General features: G+C 33.1%; 1 protein-coding gene across 1 annotated transcript in view; it reads left to right on the top strand.

Moving 5' to 3' along the window:
* Positions 1 to 10084: 10084 nt before the first annotated feature.
* Positions 10085 to 24758, top strand: part of LOC117169222 (protein Shroom) — a 245016-nt gene continuing 230342 nt past the window's right edge. The window contains exon 1 of the mRNA XM_033355479.1: positions 10085 to 10487. The gene's annotated coding sequence lies outside the window, so the exon portion shown is untranslated. The remainder of the gene's footprint in view (positions 10488 to 24758) is intronic.

Genomic DNA, 24758 nt, shown 5'->3' with positions numbered 1-24758 from the left:
ACTTTTTTTCGTATCATGCGTTGTTTGGCTTAAAATGTTCATTTTAATTTGTTTTTTTGGATTTTGAAAATGCTCTAACTCTGGTAATTTTTGATTTTTCAAAAAAGTCGTTGAGATAAATTGTTCAACTTTTTGAATACTATAAATAACCCTACAGAGAATTTTGTGATTTTCAAAAAAGTGATCTAAAAAATATTCAAAATGTGCCCACTTTTTGAATTTTCATCCAAAGTGGCTGGCTAACGAACTTGACCTTTAGTTTAGGACACTTAACGAGTGTGCCAAAGGGCAATCTAATAACGGATTTATCTAGCAGATAAGCACGAAATAAAGAAAAAGTGAGGTTAGACAATGCTGTCAAAATGGAATTCGGAAATGTTTACGATGTTGACTTTGGTGATAATTTCGACAAAGATGTTAAAGAAATAGTCGAAATTGCTAATCGCGTTATAAATACAAAGCCCTCTACGCTTTACGCACGCGAAGCTCTTGTTTCATAGTTGTCAAATTTCAGACGGTTTGTTATGAAATTACAGAACAAAGAATAAAATATGAAATAAAAATAAAACCATCAGAAAAAGTTTGTAGGATCCATTGACAGGTTATGTTTATATTCCTCGATGGTAATATAAAAAAGTCTAATTTTATAATGAAATTTCGTTAGCGTTGTTTCCGGAGGAAATTGTTTATAAACACACTTATTAAAAAAAATCAATGTATGATAACTGTAAATAATAACTCTTGCTTCATCGTTGGCAAATTTTAGACTTTTTGTGATACCATTACTGAATAAACAATAACATGTCAAATAAAAGTAAAACCGCGAGAAAAAGTTATGAGATAAAAAACTCCAATTCTAAAATAACATTTCGTTGGTGTTGTTTTCGGAGGAAATTTTCCATAAACCTATAAATTTAAAAAAATATTTAATGTATATAATAACCGTATATAATAACTCATGTTTCAAAGTTATCACATTTCAGATGTTTAGTTATGACGTGACAGAATAAAAAATAAAATATCAAATAAAAATAAGACCACGAGAAAAAGTTGTGAGGCTCGATTGAGAGGTTATGTTTATATTCCACTACAGTGAAATAAAAAACTCCAATTTCGAAATAACATTTTGTTCGTGTTCTTTTCAGAGGAAATTTTTCATAAATCCACGAATTTAACTAAAATAATGTATAATAACCGTGAATAATAACTCTCGTTTCATGAGCTGGAAAATTCACATATCTTTATTCTTCACAGAAAGACTAAGTAGTGCGCTTCTTCTATTTATTACTAATTAATAATATGACAAATTCACAGCAGCAACACTGTTATATAATCGTGACGTTATTTCTGCGGAGCGTCAACGTCACTGAAGTGTCAGTGACTTGAAAACGCGAAAAGTACTAGTATTTCCTATATCTCTCTATGTAACTGAAGGATAACTATCTAGCACATGAAATACAGTGGATCAACCAGAAATCATTATCTGTCAGATAAACCGTACGATAAATTTATTCTGCTGGAATACTATCTGACACTTTATATAGAGGTAGATCACCCGGCCCTTAGTGGTTTAAAATTTTTTTCGAGTCACATTATCTAATATGGTCGCAATTTTTCGGCAGTCGCGTATATTGTATAGTGTGTATAATTTATATTTTATTAAAAGTTTGTGAAATAAACAAATGTCTAATTTACTATCCCTTAGTTTAAGTTACATTATCTTCAAATTAAAATGCTATATAAAATTATATATAGGCTCAACATCTTCCAATTGATCAAAACTAAATAATACAAAAGCTTCTTATCAAGAATTTTACTAAATAAGGATGCATTTAGATTAGATTAATTTGAATTAATATGCTTTTAAAATTTCATGCTTTTGATTTGAAAGGTTTTTAAATTGAATACCTGTTCAAATTATACATGTACTCAATCTCAAAGTAGAAATTCCAAAAGTGTATCAAAGGGTTGCACAATGCAGAAAAATTGAACAAATACATAACTACTACATTTGAAATTACGACATTCATATTTTCCTACGCACTGTTTAGAATGTAATTTGTTTTTAAATGGAATTTTTTTAAATTTATTGAACAATAAATCTTCATGTTCTAACTTTTTTAGCAGTACGGGTCAAATCACTTTTTTATTTTGTTGACTTAATTTTTGTACTTGAAAATTTTTCCTTTATAAGCTAAGAATTGAACAAGATTTGAAAAATACATGTACTACTTTCTTCTGCATTACAGATGTTTAAGCTTCCAAATAAATGAAGAAATCTCAACTTTTATGTATTTCATTCATGGTGTCTACACACATGGATAACCTGGAAATCTCAGGAAATTTTCTTGGTTAGGGTAACTCGAGGAAAAGTCAGGACATTTTTTTAAGCGAGCTTAAATTTGTTTTAAAAATTGTAATATTAATTTAAATGGCGATTTTTTTCAATTCTAGAAGTAAATCTGTAGTTCTAGATTTATACACAGAAAAAAGCTGGTGTTAAATTTGTTGCTGCTCAAATTTCATTGGTCTGCCAATGAGAATTTGAAACAATTTTCAAGTCTCAAATGTATTCCTCTGAACATAGGTGCACATCTGGGCATCTAGGGGAAAGTATCATTTGGAGAGTGAATTTTGGCTCAATGCCGAGAGTTGGGGAGTGCTGAACCGCGCTGTCAGCCACCCGAACACCCGTCAAAGCAACTATCTGCATTGCGATATTAGACTAAATAATTGTTAATAAGGAAACTAATTGAAATAATATTTGCCTTATTTTCAACTTTCTTTCATTTAACAGTGTGCACTAGTCACTTAGAATAGATGATCACTTCCTAATGCAACTTCCAAATGTTAGGTTAGTCATGGCCGTCGATATTTAAACAAGAGCTGGGATGTGTAGAAAAAGTCATGACCGACTACATATACAATTAGGTATTTTCACTTTAACCACCAGCTAACTTCACTTTTTTGAATACAGATAATCTGAAGGAAATTTCTTCGAACGAACAGGCATCAATTAAGATGAAGACGAACACGCCCTTAGTTTTTACATCCCGGCTTTGGTGGTTTGAATGTCATGTAGGTTTTGACTAACCTAAGAATTCAACATTATATCACGCCAAGTACAATTTTTATTCCAAGACACTAATAGTCACTGGTAAATGGGGGAAACTTAAAAGTTAAGTAATTATTATTATAACTTATCTGCTTATCAACATCTATTTCACCCAAATAACGCCCGAAAAAATCATCTTGACAGGTGACTGACAGTTTATAGATGACACTTCACGTTGCTCTGGATGAGAAAAAACAGTGTCTAAATTTTGCTTTTCCCCTAGATTCTCCGAATGAATCTGTGTGGCTCAAATTTGTTGCGAATCACTTGAACACCGATTTCGGTGTACAATGGAGGATCGGCGATTTTCTGTGTACTTATTATAGTTCAAACTTTTTTTATCAGTTACATTAATCTCAGGAAAATATATTGTATTATTGAAACACCCTGATAATTAGTCTTGTACACGAAGATTGATTTTTTAAATTGAAATCTTACACAATATATCTGCTTAAACTTTCGTATAAAAATAATTTCACAGCCGTTCAATTAACTTGAGTATAGATTAATAGTTTCTTTGGCGTGAAACTATGAGAATGCGCCCCTGAAAGACCGGATGAAGCAGAAAATGTCAAAGACTGTATGCTCGAAGTTTCATGATTAAAACGTCTTGTTGGACATTGTCGCTTATTAATATATGCGAGTCTCATCAAAATAGCACTAAGCGAGGAAACGTGCGCAGCGTGGGCGAGGACACGCGCTTGTATTCTTAATAGTATTATACTATACAGGTTTCGAATTCCATTAGGCAATTTGGAGTACTAGTGGGTGTATGCAATAAACTTTTATGATTGATTCGAGATGCAATCTAAGTATTATATTGTCAGAATTATTTTGTCATTGAAGCAAACAATTTAGCAGACGAGGTGAAGACACCCCCACCTTTCTCTCCTTCTAAGGGCTGGCTTGGAAATTGTCTATTATTGAATGCTCACTTGCCTTTTCCAAGTCCTCGCGTGATGGATACAAAAAAATATAGAACTGCTATGAGATTTCCTGCTGAAATTATGCTTATTTTCATTATGTGGATAAAAGCAGTAGCAGAGGCGTATGAAAGAGTTTTCAGCCATATAATTAGGAACAAAACCAATGTTTCACCGGATGAAAGGTCTGTTATTAAAAAATGAAATAGTAACAAGTTTTAGTACATGATACTGTGACGATTATCTGAATATACGCAGAGAGATTTTTTTATCGAGGAAATTAGTTGGACTTGGGATATTTTATAAATTATAACTATGTCTTGTTGAAAGTGCTTTTCAAAGAGAAAATTTTGCGTGATTACGCCTACGAGTAGAGTAGATGAAATCACGATTGGTACGGTGATTGTTGCAATTTATTTAATAAAAGTAGAAATTGCAACCACCTTCCGATTATTATTTTATTTCTATGTAGGTGTCCCTCACTCCTTCGGCTTATTATTTCCAGTGGTTGGAAATATTTGTGTAATCCTTTCTGCAAAACATTAATAATATGCACATTGTAATTTTATGCTTAAGCACAATGTTGGTAGTTGACACTTTCTTAGCTTGAGTATTTTATTGAAGTTATTAATTATTATTTTCATAAGGAATGACGTAAGTTTCGTTGATGTCGAGTCATTAATGAGGGACAAAGTATTACTTCAGTGACGGAGAGATTTCCGCTTTATCACAACAAATAATTAATCATAGATTTCATAGGCATACGTTTCTACGTTATTATCAAAGAACTTCTCTTCAAGATTTGCTGTAGAAAAGATATTTCATCCAAATAATACTGATTTTTAATGAAAGTTTGAAGTGCTCTAGGCTTCCAGAGTCAGTATCAACACTTCAAGCAATTACCAGAACCCAGGTGGAAATGTCGGTAGTGTGTCGGAGTTCAACACCGGTGCAGTACTGGCCCAATACTACCCATCAGTACAGACAGCCGGTGGTTCGCTCAGTACTGGCAGAACGTTGGCTGCACAACCGGGGCGGCATTATACCAGTAGTACAAAAATAGAATTTAAAAAAAAACACGTCTAGAAATGTTGTCAGGGTGTTTTGAAATGTCATGAAATTGACTATACAATTAAGGTGAAAACATTTTTTTTTCTGTTACTTTTTTTAAGGAAATTATTCTAAGTTCCACCTCCATGAAAAATTTTAATTGTTCAGAAAAAAAATACATCGGATGTATGTCTTAATCGTTGTAGAATAGTCTAAAACACCTAAAAAGCAAAACGTTACACGAAGGTTTAAAAAAAATGGTTATTAAAAAAATTGTTGTGCAAGGTGGTAAAATTTCTAAGTTCTGTCGATACAAATTTTAAATGCTCATTAAGTGTTATTATGAGAACTTTTAAAATGTTCGAAAACGCGAAAAAAAAAATATTACACGAAGAAAATTGTAGTCGATTTAAATGATTTATTTAATAATTATTTTATTGATATTTCTGTTAGAAGTTCGTGTATTTTACATTTACATAACGTCGAATATTAAGAAATAATTAGAAAAAGAGAGCTCAAAATTTGGTATTTTAACTTTTCTGAACCGTAGCTTATGAGGATGGCCTTTTCATCAAGTTTTAACTTGTCGGTTTAGCGCAGTGGTTAGCTTATTTGTAATATATAATGTTTAGAAATGTAATATATGTATTCATTCTAAGCAGTGCCATTAACATGTATTGAAAAAATACTCGCAGTCAATTATTATTTATTTCTTAAATACCTTTTTTGTTATATCTTCAGATTATAGAAATAGTGGGTGTTAAAATTAAATAAATAGTTTGAAAATTATATTTTTTATATAAATAATGTTCGGACGATATGCAGTCGTATGATGATGAATGGATGGTCTTTAAAACAATTAAATAATTTTTTATCATTTTTAAAATTAACTCCGGCATTTTCGTACGCCAGCGGTTTGCCAGTACTGCCCCAGTACTGGTAGTCAGTACTGCGCCAGTGCTGGCACGCTAGTACCGCCAAGCAATACAAGCCAGTACTGGGCCGGTGGTGTATTCCTACCTGGGAAATTGCATTTTTTTACCACTTCACCCCGTTTATCTCGTAAAATTGACATGATACACAAGTTCTCATATCACAAGAAAAAAATGGACTAGCTGTTTCACAAAAATTTTGTAATTATTGTTTTAACTCAGTTTGTTTCACTGTTTCGTTAGTGCGTTTAATCTTGTTGCAATGTTCGAAAATATTTATCATATAAAATTCAAATATAATAAACTTTGGTTTGGGTTTTGAGAATCAGGATTCAGCAGCTCAACAGTTCTTGACCTTTTCCAGGTAGAACTCAGGGTTGACATCTTTGTTTTGAGGGTCGACAAAATAGGTTTTTCAGCGGGAACGCATACATCTTACGTTATTCTTTCTTCATTATTATCCCTATTTCCGCTGGATCATGCCTATTTCCCGGTTCCCCAAAAAAGAGATTTCCAGAGATCTCAAGAGATTTTAAAGATTTCACAGTTCTTTCGATCTTTTGACCATTTCTATTTTTGTAAAGAGAAACACAAATCTGTATAAGAACTCCAAATTGAACGGGAAAAAAGGTTTAAAAATGTTTTTTTTTTCAGAAAATGAAGATTTTAAGTTAGAATTTGATTGGAACTTTTATGCCGACTGTATTTAAAAATCTTTAAGAAGGAGGAAACCGTTACCAAGCAGAAGAAGAAAGCAAAATGTGTTCAAAGACCATTTTTCATTGCAATTTTTTGTTTAAATGTAGTAATGAGCAGTAATGCGCAGTAATGAGCCTTATTAACTTATATGTTCGAAGAGAATCTCAAATTCTTTACGATACAATTTAAGGCAATCAAACCTGCATTTGCATGTCACCTTAAAAAACAAAATGAAAAATTATTTACTAGCTCCTCTCCATTCATTGCGATAAGGAAACGAAACTACATAGCCTAATCGCGATAATTAACTTTACATTTGAAATTATATGGCATATAGCTAATTGGTTTATACCAAATTAAGATGTTTTAAAAGTTTTTGGTGCAAAAAAAAACAAAATTTCGGCAAAAATGTTGGTTATGTATTTCTGTACTGCAACGAACCCTTCAGCTACTTTTAATCTACCCGCACGCACTCTAATGTATACATTATTTATTTATTTATAATTTTACCCTAATTGCTCGGTTCTTGGATTTCATTTCACACATTACTTGTGTATTTGAAATCGAACTACAGCAAAAAAATGTTCCATATTCCTACCGAAGGACTTCCATTTTGAATAATTTATTGAAATATAAAAATTTTATATACCTCTAAACTCTAAAGTATAAACACTCAGTTCTCGAATTTTATTGAACAGATTATTTGAACTTAATATGAGGATAAAAAATGGATAGGGATCATAAATTAAATTTTACGGGGTGAACAAAAAAAAATGTTCTACTATCGGCGAGAAAATTCGAGTCCTCTGGCTTTGACGTTGAATAAGTATGTGAAGAAAAAATGGTAGGTTAATGAAAAGGTCTCATTTTAAAGGTGCAAATGTTGTACGTTAATGAGCTGAAAAGTAATATTCCAAAAAATTATTTGTAGCTTGCAGATCTGAAAATCTGATGAAAAGAAAGGAAATTTGATAGCTTTTAAAAACTATCTTCAGTTCTAATGAAGATAATGATGTGATTTAAATATTGTAGGTAGTTAGTTGAACGATCCGTAATAATTTACAATTTGAAGGAAGTATGTGCTTCTTGTTTTCTTCGTACAAATTACGATATTTGAAGTCAGTTTTTTATATAGGAAAGCAAGTGCGAGAGCCCAGCATGGTGCCGTTTTTTCAGGGGATCGGCCTCGGTTTTCCTCAACACAGGGAAAGGGTTTGAATTTGAAAGCCAGATAGACTATAGAGGCTCGGGGGCACAAATTGGGTAGGTCGGATTAAGGAAAACCGAGGACGATCCCCTGAAAAAACGGCACCACGCTGGGCTCTCGCACTTGCTTTCCTATATAAAAAACTGATTTCAAATATCGTAATTTGTACGAATCAAACAAGAAGCACATACTTCCTTCAAATTGTAAATTATTACAGATCGTTCAACTAACTACCTACAATTTAAATCACTTCATTATCTTCATTAGAACTGAATATAGTACGGTCACATATTTATTCACAAAAAACGAACAATTATTTATATTTTGCAAATTTTTAGACGGCAATCTGTTCAGAAATGTTTAATGTACCACCATGAATTTTTTCAGATTTTTCCTATTATTTTTTCAATAAAAAACTATGCTTCAAATTTCACAGTTTTTAAAAGCTATCAAATTTCCTTTCTTTTCATCAGATATTCAGATCTGCAAGCTACAAATAATTTTTTCGATTATTACTTTTCGGCTCATTAAACGTACAACATTTGCACCTTTAAAATAATATCTCTTTCGTTAACCTACCATTTTTTCTTCACATACTTATTCAACGTCAAAGCCAGAGGACTCGAATTTTCTCGCCGATAGTAGTATAGGTTTTCAAATATAAAATTTTGATAAAATTATAGAAGCCTGTGTTATCCAAGAACTCTACATTGTAGACGTGAAAACATTAAGAAAAAAATGACTTAGAGGTATTTCTATTTCAAAATTTATGAAAATATGAGAGACGATGTGAAAACATTTTAAAAAATTGTCTAAGAGGAATTTCCATTCCTGAATTTATTAAAATGTGAGAATGACAACTTGATGAGGACCAAAAATAAAATTATTTCTATACTACATTATAGACTAAAAATTATAGAAGCATGTAGTTATTATTTCTAAAGTTTTAGAGAATGGAAAAATTTAAAAATTAATTTTTTCCAAGTAACAGAAGAAAATTTCTTTTATATATTCCTAATATGTATTGATAAATAGTATCATAAATAAATGAACATATATAACTTAAAAAATAAATATTACAAATAAACAATTTATTTAACTCTATACTGTTTTAAAAATGACGTTCTTTTGGTAGAGATATTGGGATACAACTTTATTTGATGCTGCCTGACACCAGATGCATCTAATTTATTTAAAAAAATCGGAGAACCGAGTGTTTAAAGGAAAATCTGAATTTAAAAAAATGTATACATTAAACTGTGTGGATGAATAAAGCATGTTTGCAATAATAACCTGATCGCCGTCTAGAATATTTTGTTACTTTATTTTATTGCTAAAAAATGTATTTCAGTAACTTAAAAAATATACATTTTGCTTCAATAGTACCTTGATGTGTGAAATTGTTTTGGCATTTTAAGGCCTGGACATCAATTAACTATAATTCCTTAGCATTAATTTGTTGAAATGTAAAAAATTCTACTGTTTGGTTGAAAAATTATTTATTTTGTTGAAAATTCAAGTATTTTGTTCAAGTTTATTTTTGCGCGTTTAAAATTCATATTTATTGGGTGCAAATTTCACTAATTTGTTGAAAATCCAATATATAATTGCATTTGAGAGTTTAGGAATATGGTAAATACTTTAATGTTTTTTTTCAAAAAGGTCTATTCCCATATTATTTGCATGTATTTTTTTAAATCATCCGATATTTCTCCTGTTTTGAGAGCACTTTGGACTGCGAAGTCTGAAATAACTTTTACAATAATGTACATTATATATAATTACAAAATTAGAATAACATAATTATCATTGTAAAGGCTTAAAAGTCAACGGAGGAAAATGTAATTTAAATTGCCAGGATTTTCTTTCAAGTTTGAGTGGTCACTCTTCATATAAATTTCTAAAATAATTTTTATTGCGGTCCTTAACCTCTTTTAAACCATTTTTGTTGAAACCTTTTTTTAAACTTTTTTTTTTTTTGACTTCCCTGAAATATAATGCTCCATTTTGCAAGCATTTGGTTTCCGCCGCCTGCATACCTTCTTGTGCTCGGGCCTTCTTCGGCGATCTTCGTTCTCTTTCGCTAGTGCCGTTCGGTATCGCGATCGTTTGTCTTCGGGTCCAGCCAGTAGTCTATCGGCGCTTGCCCGGAGCGGTGTGTGGCGGTTGTGTGTGTAAATTTTAGAACATGATGATACCGTTTCTGACGTCCTCGACGTCGTCATCGAAATCAGTAAAAGTCGTTTCGTCGATATTCGGCGCATCGCATCATCAAATTTCTGCACCAAAAACGTGATAACGATTCTGCACAAAAGAATCGTGATCACCAAGAACGACGCGCCGGTTTTGAGAGCGCGCTGTGTGACGTGTGTGCTTCGGTGTTTTGGTGCTTCATCGAAAATTTCCTAATTTTTGGTGATCATTTGTACTGGTTTTACCGCGACTTAGTGCTAATCTCTCACAAGAACCTTGGATAATTTAAATCGCTCCGACTCTGAGAAGACTAGCCAGAGGCGAAATTCCGAGAATCAACAGGTGGGATCCTGAGGTTTTACAAACAGGTACTGGTTTTTAAATGTTTTTAAATGATTTTATTCAAATTAACGAGTGGGTGAATACATAAACAAAGATTGACGTTAATATCAGTTGGCAGCAATCTTTAAAGTGTCAGTCCTATATTCGGAGATAGTATTTTTTGTGCAGAGTGAAGTGAATAAGTGATGTGAAGTGGCGTGGAATGTTATTTGGTTTGAACCTTCAAGAAAACTAAATATGTCAAAATAGCAAAATTAAAATCATAACTTGTCTGCACTTATCACTACAAGAGAGATACTGCACGAAAAATGAGAATGATCACAATCACTAATGGCACATCACATTAACAATAACTCGTATCTTTATCAAACTATAAGGAATCTGATGTCAGCAACTTATGGAATTCATGCTTTAATTTTCCAATTTACTTAATACAAAGGTATGTTTACAACAATGAAGAAAAATCGCGAAGGAATATTTAAACAGTAATTTCTAAAGTGTCGACTATTCTGCTTTAAACAGCGAAATATATGTTAGGTTAGGTTAGTGTTAAATGGGTGGTGAAACAAAAGGTTAGTTTTTTCCCTCTTAAATAGGCTTTATTATCATAATCTATATAAAATTAAAAAATAAAAGTTAACCTACATTAAAGAAAGCGACCTCGAAGAGGCCTTTGTGTTAATCTGATACTTAGCTGTCAGATTCGAAAATAGATCGTATATTGACTTTGATCTTGAAACCATAAAGCCTATATAGAATTTTATCAGAGATTGACAAGAAACCGATTTGGTTTATTATTCAATGAAATTTTGAGTTCAAGATCGTGAAAAGATTGAGAGTAAAGATTAAATGAGTTGAAAAATGGAGGTTAGGTTTTCCAAGGTGTACTGTTTCCTCAAGGCGGTCGTTCATTTCTCACGTCTAGAGCAGCCGACGGCATGAACAGTTTTTCCCTCGAAAGAAACAAGTGCTCGAGTTCTTTTGAGGACTATAGAGTGAACGATACGCAATTCCGCGTACGCGATAAATGCATGAGTCTCGTTACACGTCTTCCGCTTCTCACAAAATATCAGATCGTGATTACCGTTGTATTTTTTTTTAAATCGCGCGTTCCCGGGCATAATATACGAGACATTTATGCCCCGGTGCGATTTAACGCTTGCTCCGAGTGCAAGCTTTTAGCTTAGCCTTAGCTCTTCGAGAGAGAACACAGAAGAAAGAAGGGAAAGACAGCGACTGAAACCTGCATCTTAATGAATCGTCCTTCACTTTGCATTTTATAATCCCAGATAATGATCTTTAGCGGATCTGCGGTATCCACGCTCCCGTGAATCCGATGCAGTGATGTTCGGATCGAGTTAAACCGCTTTTAAAACGCGCTGTAATTGAATAGACACTCTTTCATTGGATACTGTACCCGATGCGAAGAAAGTAGCATAATCTTACAAGAAATTTGTTACGTCTCTGCTACTTGAGTCTGACTCATCTACACCTTCGTTTCCATCCTGGAGGATACTTCACTTTCATTGCAGAAAAAATGAAGTGCACCTCGAAGCCTTCAATCCGATTATACGCGCTCTGATACAAAGTCTTTGAAATATTATTGAGATGGTTATACTTAGAAGTCCTAGTCACTGACCTTTAAGATAATCTTCATCGTAGCTATCAAGTTTTATATGTAAATACCTGATTAAATTGTGAATTCAATTTGAAGAGTGGTAGTTGCAATGTACATTTACTGTAGAAGATGAACTATTAATTTTAAATATTTTTTTTTCGTCTGAACAACTTTTGGGTTGGCTGTGTATTTCATCGACAAAAGTGTACCAATTCAGTGTTGTTTGGAGTTGCAACAAAGATAAGACACCGCAGAATTAGAATGCAGCCATGTTCATGTTACAGTTTCACACTTGAAGTATTCTTATTTTAAGAAAAAAATATCTCATTTCGAGATCATAACAAATGAGCTACAAGCAAAATAAGCACCCTGTTTTTTCTGGGCTCTAGTTACATTACCTAGCTGTTTTCTTCATAAAACTTGGTGAACTTCTTCATTTTAGCGCAAATTAAAATCCCCATAAGAAAAAAATCAAGTCGCATTATCGTATGTCTGAGTAAAATGCTCCCAAATACTCGAAAAAGGCCTTTTTGGGAAGTCTACAAACGGAACGCCAAGGTTATAGGCGTTTATTTGATATATCTTTGGATTTATAAAATTCGTGAGTAATATTTTAATTTGAATGATATATGCATACATAAAATGTAATTATACAAGTTTATCCCTAAAGAACCTAGAACGTTCAATTCTCAGAATAAAAATTAATCAATAGATGATGACTATAGCTCGTATTTAAAATGAGGTTTTGTCGGAAGGATTTATTGATTCCATTTGTTTGCAAAGTGTCAAAAGTAATTTTGGATTATTTTCGGATATCATAACCTTCTTTTTGGTTTGAGAACATTATTAAAATTTTGTAGCACATAAAGTTTCGTATATAAAAGTTGTGCTATTTGTCGTTTTAGGTTTAGTATGCATTTTGTTGCTTTACTTACAATCAGAGTACATTAAAAGAAAATCGATAATGTCATGAGCCGCAAGTCCTTTAAGTTTTAAGTAATATTTAAGTGTTAATCCACCAGAGCCGAGATTTAGTTTCAGTGTCGGGGTTTGCCTGCAAATCGTTTTTACTAAAGCGGGGAAATCGAGACGTAAACAGTGAGGGGTGTCTGAATCGTTTCCAATTGACACACGCACAAAACCACACACACACATATATATATATATATTGTTATATCTATATTGTATTGTCACCCATTTTCTTTTTTTATGTCCTAACTTCATACACTTAAAACCGAATTGAAAATTGTCATATAATGGCAAAGAAGCGTGCTAATGGAGATACGTTAATCACTGGTGGAAATTCAAGCAAGGAAAAAGAACAGAAGTTCAAAGTATTGTTTTATATAATGTTGTTATGCTTGTTGTTTTCTGACAATGTAAAAATAATGATCGCACCCAGGCTATTTTTTTTGTTTAATTGTTACAGTAAATGTTTTAAAAAAGCTAGTGATTAATTTATCTTGTTTTAGTTGTTCATGTGACATGCATATGCGGTTTCGATTGAATGGACAACTAAAATTAGTGCTCATATTTCCCCATTTACCTGCGATCGCTTGCATATGAAAATAAATAGTACAACTAACTCTGAAGTTCTGCACAACAGAAACTTTCAGAACATCATCTTACCTTCGGAATGAGTCAAAAGATGTTTAAATCCGACACAAGAGACTCTTCAAATGACGGTCTTAGCTTCGATCTTCAACAGCAGACAGGTCTTCCCACTTTAACGCACTTGAAGATGTTTACAGTACACAGCTTAGCTGTTACAATTTGCAAATCCAAGACGGAGCGAATGTAACTATAGCTTCTGTGATTGCGACTTCGGGCTAATAGAAAAAACTAAACGACAATCCAAGCTTTGCACACTGATGGATGTTGTTCAAATGATTAGATGAAGCTAGGATAAGAAATCGCTTCATAATTATGATTAGCGATGTATTTATTGACTAGAAATCAATATCTGGAGATGCCTTCAACACAACTAATGTCTTCCACATCAACGACACTTCCAAATTAAATTAACGAAGATAAATTTCGGAGACGTGAACGTTTTCTACGACTACAGTGATTTTAGACTATTTAGAGTTTAGTTAGACGAAAAAGAATATCTCGAAGAAAGGTCAATAAATTCTATTAATTATATTGTTTAAAGAATAGTGTTTTATTCACTTCCACTTATTAATCAAATTTACCTTTATTTGTACACAAGGCTTACTCGCCACTTAGAAGTCAAGAAGACTTGTTACATATAAGTCAATGAGATGCATTTTAGCACATTACTAAATTTTTTTAAATAAAAATTTTAATAAAAGATTGTCTGTGTATACATCTTTTTCTGCTTGGTAACCTTTTCCTGGCCACATTCCTCCTCCGCAAAGTTTTTTAATACAGTAAAATAATATAACACTTTCTTTTTTAAGAGACAAAGTCCTTAAATAAAACTATTGGTCACTTTTGTCAGCACCAAAGTTTATTGGATGTTATTCTTTAGTGTTCTAAAGTTTGCCAAATATTTCTTGGAATGAAAGAAATGGGGTTTTCTTATAAGTAAATTTTTAGCGTTAAACAGTAAGAGTATTTATGAAATATTAACCCGTGGAGGGCACACTCCATTCACGCACCCTCTACAGGCACACTGGTGTAAATTGTTTTTTTTTGCAATGTTAATGCTAAATATTTAAAATATTGAACACATAATAAACATCTAGAATATATTATGCTTATTTTACATACATATTTAATCTAGTGGGGATAAGCCTCTGCAGATGTACCTGCGCAATAGCCAGCAAACTGAAAATTCGTCCGGTGTGATTTTCGCACAAGTGTGCTTTCTACGGCTTAAGAGTAAGCTTGTAAAAAAAAGAAAATATTAATTGATAGAAGGAGCGAAGACCTTGATTTAGAGAAAAGGGAGTATTATATTTAAATTAACGTAATTTATAAAAAAATGCGGCACATTTATCATTGACGTACAAACATATCACCGTGGTTTAAATTTGAATAGTTTAAATTAATATTATTAATAATAATATTATTTTTATATTAATATTTTATACTCACGGGATAAACAAAAGTTGTTAAAATATTTCAAGCACAGTCAGTGCTAATGCTGAGAACAGAGAAATTATAGCAGTATCAGGTGACATAATTGAATCATCAAATCTTTTTATAATAACTATGGTAATAATTTGCGGCTAAGTTATAACCTAGAGAACTAATTTCTATTATGAACTAATGTGCCGTGCAGCTCCTAACGGCCTTTACCCTGAATTACTAAATGTTACAATTTGAAGCTTTACTATCGAACCCAGCGATTTCCATAAACATTTCATTTAAACAAATGTTGCTTGTTCGAGTTAATTAATTACAGGTTGTTTATTCGGCCGACGATTTCTTCCAGTGAAATAGATCTATATATATTTATTTTGTAATATGTTTTAAATGTATATAATTATTCAATTCACAGAAAAAACTAAGAATAAAGTTTGTTGCAGGAAATTTTTTGTAGCGATAAAGTTTTGTTTAGCCAACTTCGCGCCTTTCATAAAAAAAACATGTATTTCTTTCGTCGGAAATCGATGTAAAGTTTATCTTCTGTTTTTTCTGTGTTGCAATAATTGTGTGAACTCTTAGCATCGGATGAATATATTTTTTAAATTGTATGAATAATTATTTATCTGGAAAAAATATTTCTTTCATTCAAAGAAACCTAAATTACTTTATTCGTACTTGGATGAATTACATACCTCATTTATATACGTATTTATCAAATTAAAGAATCGATTTAATTGAAATTGTAACATTTATTGCAAAGAAATATCACCAAAGAGATTATTTCTTTGAGTCGACGCATGGCTTTTTTTGGCTTCAGACAATATTTACTCAACTGAAGTAAACAAATCCTGGATTAAAAGAAAAAAATGCAGTGTATCAATAATGGTAACAGTGGAGAGTACTTCATGTAAGACAGCCTTGAGTTAGAGATGCACACATGTATCATTTTGAGTCAAATAATGATCATTTTACGCGAACAGTCACCCTGTGAAAATTAATAAACAAAAATGAAAGTTTGATTTGATGATATTTCGGAAGCAGGATCGAATGTTATTTTTGTGCTTTCATTTTTTTAAAGCCTACAATGAATATAAATGAAATACCGTTAGCAAGATTTGGTTCAAATTTCCATCATACCTATCATTGGTTGAAGAGCACGCTCTCGGGTTCGATTCCTAACAAAATTTGTCTTCTATTCTATGCATGTTAGCGTATTCTAAAAAATACTAATTTATTTTACCAAGTTGTATCATATTGACTTTCAATAGTGGTACATCATATTGTTTGCATGAAGTAAATATTACAAAATTTTACGACAATAACCGTTAACTAACCATCCTCGTTCTTAAGGAATCTTCTCACATTCTCGCAAAACGTCTCACGCGCAATATTATTTTCCAGGTCGTTCATTGTCTCGTTCCGCCTCATCTATAGAGTATAAAGTATATAGAGCCTGATTTCTAGAAAAAAGGCCTTTGCTTTGATGCCGCGATACTCTTGTATGTTTACTTGAAATATTTAAGCAGCCTAGAACTCTCTTTATTCATGCATAATTACAGATGTTCGATACGAGTACCGATTAGTTGTTCAGTTCATGTTCCCGATCTGCTCCAGTTTATGCTCTATTGGCTTAAGGCCAAAGCACTCTAATTTACACAAACAATATAATTCTGATTTCATTTAGATCTTCGAATGATAGTTTTCAAGTTTAAGCTTCTGTTTTTCTTTCCTAAATAAGCAAATAATCAAATAAAAATTTGGGGCTGGGAGAATTTTCTCGAAACTATATTATCTATTGTCTGGTTATTATCTAAAGTATCACCTTAAGGTAACTAATATATTGTCATCTCATATGCGAAATATGCAAAACCATTTTAAAAGAAATTTCAATGGCAGAAAAACTCGTGTGAAACTCGAGTAGCTAACTGGGCTATTAAATAATGAGTTTTGCTCAATCTGTACTAAAAAGTACTCTCTTTTGAAGTTATTAGAAAAATTCCTAATAAAAAGGAGAATGCCTACCTTTCATTGTTAGTAATTATTATCTTTACACGAGATAATTATTGTTATGAAATATCAATAATATCTTATAGTATTCCACCGCAATGTAATTACCCTCTCAAATGTAGCGAAATAGTAATATAGAAGGTATAGGTCTACAGTCTACACATTACTGTCAGAAATATATTGCTATGCTACGGTAAATAATCAGTCATGCTTCATGAACAAATCGTTGCTATTTCTATCTTCTTTCCATTCTTTTTCGAAATAATGACACTATTGTTTCAAATAGTTCATTTAAAGTAAATCTCTGTCTACATATTTCAAAACGCAACCAGTAATCAGTGAAAATTGTTATCATTCCGTCTCTTACTCGTTTTTTTCTCAGGTAAAATTACACGTTATCTTTCCCAGTGATTAGGAGGTTTGTTTTCATAGCCAATGTTTTGTTTGTTTAGCTTTCAACATTCTTCTGTCAAACCAGAGCCGACCTTGTCGAAACTATATTATCTTACACGATATTTTATTTTACGATTTTCATTTTACGCGAGATTTTATTGAATAAAAAAATTATTGAATGGAGTGGGATTTAATAATATAATTAAAAAGTAATAGTAGAGCCCTGTGGGTTTATACATAAAATGAATAATGATTATTACTTGAGTAGGTCGAAGAAGTAATAGGGCATTCAATTAACCTTTTCGAAGTTGAACTATTATTTTGGCAGTATAACTTAGTGAAGCACCTTGTATTTATTTTCTCAAGTAAAATGTTTCTGAACTACCTTTTATTCTCAGCTATTGAGAATTTTGTGGATAGTTGTACGTGTGGATTTGATCCTTTGAAGATACGGAAAAATCTGTCTTACCTTCGAATTTAGCGAACAAAGAGGGTTGCTAGTCTCTTGTATAAAAGCGAACGGAAAACTTTTTCCGGATGTGAAATTTTCGTTGTTCGTGAAACGTCTTACCGCAGGTGCAACGATTACTTATGGATGAGCAGGCTCCGGAGGCATTTGAGTCCTGAGAATCCAATGGTAACGCTTATTAAATTGCTATTACTGGTCGATGCATGAATTACAGTGGTTTTACTTAAGGTCACGACCCGAAGCGAAAGGTCTTCCTAGAATACATTTACGCACGTATCACTATACTTCCGTTCATTCACTGCCAGACTACTTTCTAACTAATTGTATCAATCAGTACCTTTCTATTATATAGCTAATCTATAATCTGCATTTCTAAGAGGAATTTTATTTTATTCATAGATAATACTTTACTATTAGTATAATTTTAGGCTCAGATAGAAAATTATTTACACTTGTGATTGCTTGTGTAAACGTTTCTTTTAAAGTTCACAAGGATTGTATTTAAAAGTTTACGGTTTTTCAGGATTATTAACTTTCGCAAACTACGTTTTATTCAGTGCACTTTTAGTTTCTTTTTGATACATGCTTCTTTTTCTGATTAGAGTTTTTATTTTTCAGTAATGTGCAAATAAAATAATGAAGTTCTGTAGTAAAAATGATGATTGATTATAAATTAATGTGACTTGTCTCTTCGGTGAAATATAAATGACTAGTTGATCGGTCATAAATCAATATGAACCGCTTAATAGCTGCTCGTTAAACAGTTGCTTTATTTACAACAGCCCTTATTTAATGAAACCATCTCTTTATTTACCCATCGAACGGGTCTTTCGGTCGGAAACGATCTGGAGCGGAAGCAAAGCAGTCTTCCCCAGAACTAGTTTTAAATGTCGACAACGACGATAGCTTTTGCGAAGGTGAAAAGGCACTTTCAGCATTTCACAAGCATTAACAAAAATAAAACAAAGAAATTACATAGACTAGCATAATTTGCGAGAAAATTGCAATTGTATGCATCAAGAGAGACGTTCGTGTCCATAATGACCTTGAAAGGAAAGTAAGAGAAGTACGACTTATGGGTTATTATCACACGAATTAGCTTATTTTTACCACCAGACGGAAAGTGGAATCACATTTTTTTTAGCAGAATCTTGTTTTGAAATAAAAAAATTAATTGGATATGAAAGGGACCAATATGATACACTCAATAATTCTTTTGTCCATTCTTTTGTCCATTCTTTTTTGACATGAATCGGAGGTGTTGATCCTGATCAACCCTTTTCGATAAGAAGTGCACTGATAGGAGGTGTCGTCGCGGACAAAAGAATGGAGATTTCGAAAGCAAGACTTTATGATGCAACATGCGAAAGTGGCGCGGACGGTATTGACCAATAAATATCGAGCAATGGGAATGCAATAAAAAACCGTTACCGAGGAGGCGATCGCTGTCGACCTGAGGACGAAACGGACGCTTGATTGAGTCTCAAGTGAGAGATCGATGCGCAAAATGCACAGAAGAGAGTATTGTGCATTTAAGCCGATAAAATTGAGTGAACGAGATAAATTGCTTTTAATGTCAATCTCCAAAGGGAAACGCATTAAGAAGGACTTATACGTCCATTAGTTGATCAAGTCACCCCAGCGCGGACTGTCGGATTATTATATTTGAAATTTCTCGAAGAAAACACTGGATTATGCTAACTACAGGAATTGAATTTATGTGTTCCGTAAATTCGAGAAGAGGGCTCAGATTATTGAAACGATAATTGTTCGAAGTCCTATTAATACTGAGCAAGATTCTTTCGAAATGTATAAATTAATCGCTTTGAGTATGAAAAATGGCGGCCTCGTTTCTCCCACCAGTTGGGTCATTTATAATTTTGCAATTTTCCTCTTCTTTCTCCTCTCTCCGGTTGATTGCTTCGATTCGATCTAACATAAGTGCAAGTCATTTTCATCGTGTACTTACGACCCAGAGACATTTCAGGGACAACTGCGGCACGAAGCTGGGGACGTCTGAGTGCAGAATTTACAATCGGTCATTAAAGATCATTATAGATTCCTTGATGCGATGATTTTTTCTGTTTGAGTGGATATCAATTGGTTGAAGATTGATCAAACGGTTTTAGATTTATGGCTTTAATATGTTAAACTGAGAGATATAAAGTTAAAGATTTTTCTTTTACGAATGATCACCATGCGGCTGGAAGGGGGAGTTTTATTCAGGTTCGAAATTTAACAAGGCAAATGAATGACGTCAATTCGCTCGGTGAAATTCCTTAGGCGGCATCCCGTCTGTCACTGACGAGTAAAGATTGCGCCCTTATTGCCTTTAATGTTTGTAAAGCGCCCTCAGGATGCAGAGTGTGTACCATATACTATACAAACCGGATGTCCTTCGCGATGTGGAAGCCAGCTAACCCATTTCGCATTAATAATCCCGTTGTCAAGCAATGGCTATTGAAATTGCGCGTTTCAAGAGCGGATAATCGACTATCGGGCGTAATCTTGGGCATCGGCACGATCTCTACTATAGGTGCTCGCTTGCAGGCTACTATTGACCAAGCAACATTGTAGATTCAAGCGATACGCGAAATCGACGTGCATACAATGTAAGACCCTCGCGGATCCAGCAATAATAATCTACATTGGCGCTCGCACCATTAGCCAGTGCCCATGGCCGTTTAAGGTCGTCCTAGCAATCGAACATCTCGAATGTCCTTGGAGAGAGGATATTCTCCATTCCAATGCTTTCTTCTGTTTTCGTTGATGAATACTAGTGTGAATTTTTGTTGGGTTATTTATATCCGACTTGGCATCATGGTGTCTAGCCTGGTGTTTCTTGAAAACAAAAAACGACATCAGCCTGGATTCGAATCGTGAACCCCTATTGCATGTGCAGGAGCATTATATGGGATTTCGCCACCAAGGCGTAATTAATTAAATTAATAAATAATTGATTAAATTTTATCTTTTTTTATTAATTAATGCTCAAAAAATGTGTGACAAAATATACTAAAACCCTGTCTTATGATGTTTGCTTGGAAGAACTTGAATCCAAAGAAATGTTTTTAAATCTTGAAAGTATCAGCTATATAAGTATTTTGCTGTTCACACTGAAAAAAATTATACATTGATCAATATTTTTGAATACTTTCATTTTTTAAATGTTTAGGAATTATTATAGGTTTAGGACTTAAATTTGCAAAATCAGCTTACGCATTTGTCCTTTTATATTGATGGTATCTTTTAAAGTATTATCTTGATTATTTATAGATGGCTAGAAATTTTCTGCAAAAAGCGAATTGCGACTGGCGGCTATGATAAGAAACTAGAGCTTATTCTGATGTGCTAATAAAAGGAGCATTATAGTTTATAGATTATGAAGGGGAGCCTACCTATCCAACTAGATAAATAGATACTGGAACTGACGGCTGGTCAGCCTCACGGCGATATTTATCTGAGACGACCTAACCCCCTCCTAACCATGCCTAACCATGCCTAACCTGGCTATTTATCTTTCTATATCCCTTCTTAGAACAGTCAGGGCTGCACCACTTCTAATTTATATTTCATGCAAAATTGTTTCAATGAGATACCTCCCGGCGATTCTGGGAACCATTTAACAAAGACTACGATTTTTAAGATTCAAATCCTGACAATGCTAATCAGTGACTACATTGGAAATTATTTTGTTTCATGTAATTATTTCAGTTCTAATTTCTTCTATAATACATCTGCATTTGTGTACCATCAATATGGCAAACAAAGGCATAAAATATATCCAGAATTATTAATTTCTCCGTTTACGTAAGTTGTTGTGTTTCGAATCGCAACTAGATCCATTGAGCTTTGATTCCTAGAATGAGGTTTGAATTATATTCAAATTTAGATTCATTAAGCTGATCGCACCCATTCTAGAGTATGTTCAAATGTCGAGGACAATTCAGTTGCACATGCTCCTTCGCTCATAAAACAGTGACTAGACGATGACGTTGGGAAATAGTCTGTGGACTCTATATCATTAGAAAGAGAGAAGGAAATGGAAGACACAATTCAAAAATATAAAAGGATAGTTTATTCCACCATATAGAGTTGAAAATGTATTCATCTTGTCTGCTCACAGTTCGCGCATATTTGTACGTGATAAACTTTTTAGTTATGTTTCGATGTTAGAATCCAATGTTAACGTTCAAGATGACTGCTAGGAAATTAAATTAATTTATGCTGTTGTATTTCATTTATTTCTATCAAATGTTTATCGTGCTCATATCTCCATCAGAAGTTAAATTAATAACTGAAATTATATATCATTTACGTATATTCTGCAATATTTAAAAAATCATCGAATGTTCCGAAAGTACATTTTTAGGAGCCTGTTATAATTCGACTAATCAAATTTAATTCTTGCAGAGCAAAAGTAGAATTGGTGTACTAATTATCTTCGTGAAGTTGTAATGATCCCACTTATATAAGTTGATGTAAAATTTCTTAGTTTGATCAAAATGTTGTGCACCACTGCCGATATAATACCCTTAACGAAAAATTAGCAAAGTCCTTGACGAGATAATTGCTGTGCAGCTAGGTCGGTAATTGTTAGCGTAAGCAATGCACTTTTTTTTATCTCTTTTTGATACGGACCACCCGCTGTCAATTGAACCCTTCGCCTTGTTACCATAAGATTGAAATGTTTAATTACCCTCGGTTTCTACTCGCAATAAGAACTCGAACTCTCTACATAGTGCAGTCACAGAGAGCAAATATCCGTGGGTACACTGCTTGTGGAATTCGCTTGGAAACAAACGCCAATCTTGGCGTAATGTTTAATGTGATGTAATATTGGTTTTTATTTTATTTTTAATCCTCGTCCCAGCCATTGTGTTTTTTCTTTCTTCAGGAAATTGCAAATTTAAATTTGTTGAGCTAGTTTATTTTTTGTACTACAATTATATCATTTATAAGTAATCTGCATGCATTGATTCTTCCTTCTGGTTCCGAGTTTTACGTCGTCATCTGGGTAATGGGCACCGATGCGTGCAAGCCGCTATGGCGAACAATCGCCTGGTGCAATTATTACCCTAATTAGTAATTAGCTGATTGGCCGTGAGTGGAACTCGCTATCGTTATGAATTCGCGTATACCGTACTCTTAGTCTAAGCAGCTCTTTTCCACTCCAAAAGCACCGCAAACTAGTTCCCACGTTTATATATATACCAGTCGAATCATTCACGGTACGTAAACTATGAACCGTCATTCCAGATTCTACTGTCGCCGATAAAGAACATATGAGGCTTACCGTTCCCCTAGTTCTTCTAGCAATTTGAACTTTTTGGTTATATCGCAGGAAATCGCAGAGATATTTTTTACCTGAAATTTGATAAAAACGTTGCAGGCAATTGAAAAATACAATTATCCGTGGTAGGGTAATTTTTATCTGGAGGCGGATAATTTTTATGCGGAGATATATAAAAATTTCCCGACATCGGATAATTTTAGTTATCAATTGTTTGCAACATTTTTATCCAACTTCAGATAAAAACTGTCTCTCTGTTTTACTGTAATCATAAAGAAAAAATAAACTTAAGCTTCAGTAGCACAGTGTAAATATTTAATTTTGAAACCTTTAGGTGTATGTAAGCTTTTCTATATACAGTTTGGCTCCTTTTATTTGTTTTCTTCATATTGTTTCTGATAGTTGTCTACATAATTAATGAAATATATTTTTAATTTTGGAATTGGGGCAAATGTCGGTGATTTAAAAAAAAATGTAAAAGAATTTAATTTTTGATGTATTACATTTTCAAAACAATTTTCGATGCAATTTGTTATGTTGAATCGTAACGAAATTGAAACGAGAAGGAACTTTTTCTGCTGCAATTAAGATAATCATATTGGGCGTCTTGAAAATTAATGTTGCGGTCGAGTTTATCTGTTTTCGGGAGAATCTTGATTTCCTTTTAGCAGCAGACTCGCGCCAGGCCGACTCGACTTCAGAACCTCCGCGTAACGATGTTATCGGACAATTATACGATTGAAAGAAGGTAATTTACCATTATGATAATTCGCTTTCTTTATGGCGATTCAATCTTGCAAACCTTCGCGCATTTTAATCTTTCATTAAAGAGACACTCCTCACCATAGAAAGTGATGACGCTGAAAAATTAATTACATTTTTCACACTTCATTTTATGTTTAATAGAACCTTCATGCTATTAATAAAGTCTTCACAAGCATTGATAACATCTCGAAAATTCCTAAGAATCTCTAAATTTTTTTCTCGCCGTGAAATTTAAATACAACTCTTTCAATTAGTTTTTGAAAATATTTTAGCTTGAATGAAATATAGTTAAGGTTTGCGAAGGGACAGGTGGGCGAAACTAACAATAAAAACTTTTACGAGTTCGGTTCTCGTTTCGCTTTATGCTAAAAGGCAGATGTTTTAACGTGTGGGGCAAAAATGCGAGAAGCCAAACATGCACGAAGGTACTTTATTCCAAAATAAATTCTATTGGATTCGTCAGAAGAAAAAATGCAGACTTTATCCAACTTTACGCCATTCGGACATCGATATATGTAATATTCACGTGACAGGTCCGAGATAACCGCATTCCTTTTCGCGGACTTTTCGGTTTATGCATCTTGCCTGTCGCAAATCGCAAAATAATATTGGCACGAAATATTTCCCATCCACTTTCTCCTTCCATTTCTTTTTGTAAATTTTCAGAATCTAAATACGATTTTTACTTTTACGGA

Source organism: Belonocnema kinseyi, chromosome 3 (genome assembly GCF_010883055.1).
Source record: "Belonocnema kinseyi isolate 2016_QV_RU_SX_M_011 chromosome 3, B_treatae_v1, whole genome shotgun sequence".
NCBI classification, from domain to species: Eukaryota; Metazoa; Arthropoda; class Insecta; order Hymenoptera; family Cynipidae; genus Belonocnema; species Belonocnema kinseyi.
The sequence above is the reverse complement of the archived record's forward strand: the minus strand, read 5'-3'. Positions and strand labels throughout refer to the sequence as shown.